The sequence below is a fragment of the Lithobates pipiens genome, unplaced genomic scaffold, assembly GCF_037356315.1.
Source record: "Lithobates pipiens isolate NorthernLeopardFrog02 unplaced genomic scaffold, aLitPip1_a1.2 Scaffold_10, whole genome shotgun sequence".
NCBI lineage: Eukaryota > Metazoa > Chordata > Amphibia > Anura > Ranidae > Lithobates > Lithobates pipiens.
Window position 1 is genome coordinate 50,875,478 of NW_027507686.1, and position 6,267 is coordinate 50,881,744.

Below are 6,267 nucleotides of genomic sequence, written 5' to 3' on the forward strand. Positions count from 1 at the left end.
GATGAGGAGACAGAAAATCAGGAGGGGCCGGCGGGGAGGAGTGCATCACGAGAGGTCTGACTAAATACAATCTCTGGCAGGGACCTGATCTACCCGTCAGCTAGCTGTGATTGACAGGTAGATCGAAGTGGAAGCTGTCATGGGGCCCCCTACTGGCAATGACTGAATGGTCAGGTGTGCGGCGCTTACTATTGCGAGCTGTGTTGGCGGCTGCTGGTGTAGTACCTGCCATACAGCTCGCATACTTCAAAGTCTTGCAGGACATGGCTGCTAATGGGAACTGAGTTCCTTTTGTGGAAAAAGTACAGGAACTCCATTCCTGTGAGTTCCCACAGGACTTGAGCCCTGATTACAGACATTACTTTTAGGCCGGGTTCACATAAGTGCAGCCACAGGTTCGTGCCTGGGGTCCGGTGCGTGTCTGTTCACTGGTTCAGGTGTGATTCAGGTCCAAATTTTTGCCTGGATATGCATCTGAAACAGACCCAAACACACACCGGATCCTTTTTCAATCCATGCCGGAGCCACCCCGGACATGTGTGAACCGGCTCTATTGAGAACAGGTCGCACTTGCCCGTTATGCGAACTGGATGTGAAGAAATCCACATTTAATTCGCATATGTGTGAATCCAGCCTTGGACAATCTAGGAAGTCAGATTGTGAGAGAAATGTTTTCTGTCTGCTTAACTGGGAACATGTCATTTACATTCAATTCATTCTATTTCAAAAAGAAAATATGTACTTTTCAGCACTTGAGGAGCCCTGTGGTAACTTCATTGTTCTACAGACATCTAGCCTCATGCATAGGTCGGTGGTTGTTATGAAAAGGCCAAGTATGTTGGTAATAGGTAAAATAATAGTAAGCTTCTAAGCATTTGGCTAACACCTACATTTTTGATCATAAATTTTATGCGTCTCCTTAAATCAGTGGAACAGGACCTTAAATCCTGGCCTTCAAAATATTTTTCATGGTTTGGTAAAGTGGCAATAATTAAAATGGCTATTCTTCTGAAATTGCGGTATGTGATGCATGCTCTTTCGAAAAGTATCCCACGCCAATTTTTTAAATGACTTTAATCCATACAGATCCAATTCTTATGGGCCCATAAGAAACTGAGAATTGGGTTTCGTTTAATTTCTAAACTTATGGATCAAGGGGGCTAAGGGTTTACTGGATTTTTATGCAATACAGTTAGCTAGAATTATTGATTGGCATTGCCGATACCAGACAAAATATTGAGTTTCATTAGGATCTAACAGTATAAATAAACAAATGGCCACTGCCCACAACTATAGCAGACATTTGCAGCAAGGAGCACATGGAAGGACCACTGATGTAAAAAAATTCCCAGCTCAACTTACTGACCAGCCTGTAACCAACTGAATTATCCTGTCTAACAGCATGCATTAAAAAAAAAAAAGAGGTTTAGTTTGGACACATTTGCAAGTACATGCATAAGCTGCAGAGCCATTTCACGGCACCCAAGTAATATCTGCAGTCCTAACTCTAAATTTTGAGAGCCTCCATAATAGAAGCACATGCATTTTAACCACCTCAATACAGTGCAGTTACATCCCCTTCCTGACCAGACCAATTTTCAGCTTTCAGCGCTCTCACAGTTTGAATGACAATTACTCAGTCATCCAACACTGTATCCATATGAAACTTACGTCCTTTTTTCCACACAAATGGAGCTTTCTTTTAGTGGTATTTAATCACTAGTGGGTTTTTTATTTTTTGTGCTATAAATAAAATAAAACGTAAATTTTGTGAAAAAAATGCCTTTTTCTTAGTTTCTGTCATAAATTTTTGCTAATTAGTAATTTTTCTTCATAAATTTTGGCCAAAATTTATACTGCTACATATCTTTGGTAAAAATAACCCACATTAGTATATATTATTTGGTCTTTGTGAAAGTTATAGAGTCTACAAACTATGGTGCCAATCACTGAAAATTGATCACTTCTGATCAGGCCTTCAGTACATCAGGTGTATCTCATTTCTTGAGACACTAACAAGTCAGGAAAGTACAAATACCCCCCAAATGACCCCTTTTTACAAAGTAGACATCCCAAGGTATTAAGTAAGTAGCATGGTGAGTTTTTTTAAGATGTCATTTTTTCCCACAATTCTTTGCAAAATGAAGATTTTTTTTTTTTTTTACTAAATTGTCATATTATCAGGTTATTTCTCACACACAGCATATGCATACAACAAATTACACCCCAAAATACATTCTGCTACTCTTCCAGAGTACAGCGATACCACATGTGTGAGACTTTTACACAGCCTGGCCACATACAGAGCACTAACATTGATGTAGTACCTTCAGACGTTCTACGAGCAAAAATTACGCATCTCGTTTCTCAACCACCTATTACACTTTTGAAGGCCCTGGAGTACCAGGACAATGGAATTTCCCATAAAATTACCCCATTTTGGAAAGCAAACACCCCAACGTATAATCTGTGAGGCATAATGAGTCTTTTGAACGGTTCATTTTTTTCCAGAAGTTTTTGGAATATGTGGAAAAAAATGAAAACACATTTTTTTTTACACAAAATTGTCAATTTATAAGATATTTCTAACACATAGCATGTATATAGCAAAAATTACACCACAAAATACATTCTGCTACTCCTCCCGAGTATGGTGATACCACATGTGTAGGACTTTTACACAGCCTGGCCACATAGAGAGGCCGAACATTGAAGTAGTACGTTCAGGCGTTCTAGGAGCATAAATAACACATCTCATTTCATTCCTACCCATCACACTTTTGAAGATCCTGGACCACCAGGACAGTGAAATTACCCACAAAATGACCCCATTTTGGAAAGCAAACACCCCAACGTATATTCTATGAGACATGGGCTGCAAATAGGTACTCGGGTACTCTGATGGCCTGGTGACAGGTACTCGGGTACTCTGATGGCCTGGTGACAGGTACTCGGGTACTCTGATGGCCTGGTGACAAGTACTCGGGTACTCTGATGGCCTGGTGACAAGTACTCAGGTACTCTGATGGCCTGGTGACAGGTACTCTGATGGTTTGGTGACTGGTATTTGGGTACTCTGAAGGGCGGTGACAGGTACTCATATGGACTGTGACAGGTACTCGGGTACTCAGATGAACTGTGACAGGTACTCAGATGGACTGTGACAGGTACTCAGGTACTCAGATGGACTGGAACAGGTACTCGGGTACTCAGATGGGCTGTGACAGGTACTCGGGTACCCTGATGGACTGTGACAGGTACTCGGTACTCTAATGGACTGTGACAGGTACTCGGGTACCCTGATGGACTGTGACAGGTACTCGGTACTCTAATGGACTGTGACAGGTACTCGGGTACCCTGATGGGCTGTGACAGGTACTCGGTACTCTAAAGGACTGTGACAGGTACTCGGTACTCTAATGGACTGTGACAGGTACTCGGGTACCCTGATGGACTGTGACAGGTACTCGGGTACCCTGATGGGCCGTGACAGGTACTCGGGTACCCTGATGGGCCGTGACAGGTACTCGGGTACTCTGATGTGCGTGACAGGTACTCGGGTACTCTGATGTGCGTGACAGGTACTCGGGTACTCTGATGGGCTGGGGCAGGTACTCGGGTACTCAAATGAACTTTGACAGGGTCTCGGGTACTCAGATGGGCTGGGACAGGTACTCGGGTACTCAGATGGGCTGGGACAGGTACTCGGGTACTCAGATGGGCTGGGACAGGTACTCGGGTACTCTGATGGGCTGGGACAGGTACTCGGGTACTCTGATGGGCTGGGACAGGTACTCGGGTACTCTGATGGGCTGGGACAGGTACTCGGGTACTCAGATGGGCTGTGACAGGTACTCTGATGGACTGTGATTGACAGGTACTATGAGGGGTGGTGACAGGTCCTCTTTATGGGGGGGGGGGGGCAATCAGTATGATTGGTGTACACTGTATGCGGTAACTAGATGTTACCGCAATCTCCTCCTCACACACGATCGGTGTGTGAGGAGGAGAACCCGGTAACATCCCGTTACCGCGGTTTGTTTACATTTTAGTGATCGGCTGTGAAAGGATCACAGCCGATCACGTGGGTAAACAGCCGGCCAATGGCTGTTTACCAGCGTCGGTGACGAGCAGTGTTCCCGGGGAACACGCCGCCACCGACGTGCACGCGCAGCGCGATCGCGCGAATGCGCCGTGCACGTTCGGGGTGTGACCATCTGTGATCGGCCGTGACTTCATCACGGCCGATCATGTGGTAAACAGCCATAACGAAATGGCTGTTCACCCCCTTCGGTGGCGAGCGGTGTCTCATATGACGGCCTCCCGCCACAATAGGTGCGCCGCCTGGCCGTCATTTGACGGCCGGCGGTCGGCATCTAGTTAATGGATAGGCAGAGGGCAGGTGAGCCTGGAGGTAGCCCACCCCTCCTTAAAGGCACAGAGGCATGCTGGGCACCCAGCATATAGCACTATGAGAGCAAAGGTTTCCAGTGCATTCTCTCACCAGTATTCCAACAGTACACACAAATGACCACTGCCCCACTTATAACTGGTTTTGCAGCAAGGAACACATGGAACACCAACGCTTGTCAAACAAAACCAAAGAAAATTCCCAGCTCAACTTACCATCCAGCCTGCAACCACTTAAACTATCATGAATTATCACGTCGCCCTTCCATGTACTCCTTGTTGCAACCTCCTGATGGATGGCTTAAATGGGCCAGGTGAAATTTGATGAACAGTCTTTTTTTGTACAGTCTTCATAAATAGCTATATCAATCTGAGTTTTAATATGATACTTACTATATATGATTTTGGTATGATAGAGAAAATGTAATTAAAATACATATGGCTATCAGATGCACAGGAACATATAATATAAACTGTAAAAAAAAAAAAAAACTTACAATGTCACCTAAGACATTAGGAAGTAGACTATTTCACCCAAAATTAGAAGTTACACTTTTGTGCCCCTCCCCCCCCCCCACACACTTTTTGAAACTCTGCTCCCACTTCCACTTGGGTCACTTAGGCCAGAGATCTCCAAATGTTCTAAACAAAGGGCCAGTTTACTGTCTTTCGGACTTTAGGGGGCCAAATTATGGCCAGTGGGAGTAGAAAATACCCCAGCGTCAGTGGGAGTACAAAATACCTCAGGCTTGATGGTCAGTGGGAGTAAAAAAAATATAATAGTGACCGTAGTCAGTAGTAGGAGGAATAATGCTCCATCATTGGTATTAGTGGGATTAATAGTGCCCCTTCTTGTATATCAGTGTGGGGAAATAATGCAGCATCATTGGCATTAGTGGTAGGAATAGTGAGTGCACCATCGTTGTCAGTGAAAGAAAAGCTGCCTCATTGTTGGTGTCAGTAGAAGGAATAATGCATCAGGGGCCAGAAAAGGCAAGCGTCTCTCCACTGCTTTTGAGGCTGTATTATTCCTGACATACACATAAATATTTGGTGGGACTGCCCCGTAGCTAAATAAATTTAGCTACGGGCCAAATATATTTAACATAATTTCCACCCCTTTTTGATGATAATCATCTGCAGTGGCTCTCCTTAACATGAAACCTCCTAATCTGACCTCTCGACAATGTAAATTACTCCTGCAGCTTACCACGGCAGCCAAACAAATAATAGCAAAAACATGGAAAACTCCCAATTTATGCATTGTAGCAGTTAAAAATAAAATTACTCAAGCAATGATACATGGCAAAATTGAAGCCATCATATTAGATAAGGTACATAAGTTTGAGATGCTATGAAGTCTGTGGATAAAACATTATCTTCCTCCCAATTTTGATGAATCCTTGCTCCTATCCTTAAAAGCTTAGCCTTCTGACCTACACTATTTTCCTACTTCTTTTCTCTGGCTTTCTGGGGTTCTCCCTACAACGCCCCCCCCATCCCTCCTTTTCTTTTCCCCTTCCTTCTCCCCCCACCACCCCACCATCTTATTTTCTCTTTTCTCTTCCACATACTGACTAACCTTCCTTTTTTCTTTTTTCACCCAACTACAGACACTTTGGACTTTCCCCACCTACTACATTTCTAATAACTTTATAGCTTATATCCCCCAATTTTTTCTTGAACAGTGACTCTCATGATAACTACAGTAGACACATTTGTTTGTTATACTTTTTTACATTTGCCTCCCTTAACCTCTTTACTGACATATTATATTATCACCATTACGCTATTCTACCTTTGCTCCCTCCTCCTGCCTTCTGTCTATTCTGTATGCATATGTAAGGTAATGGCAGT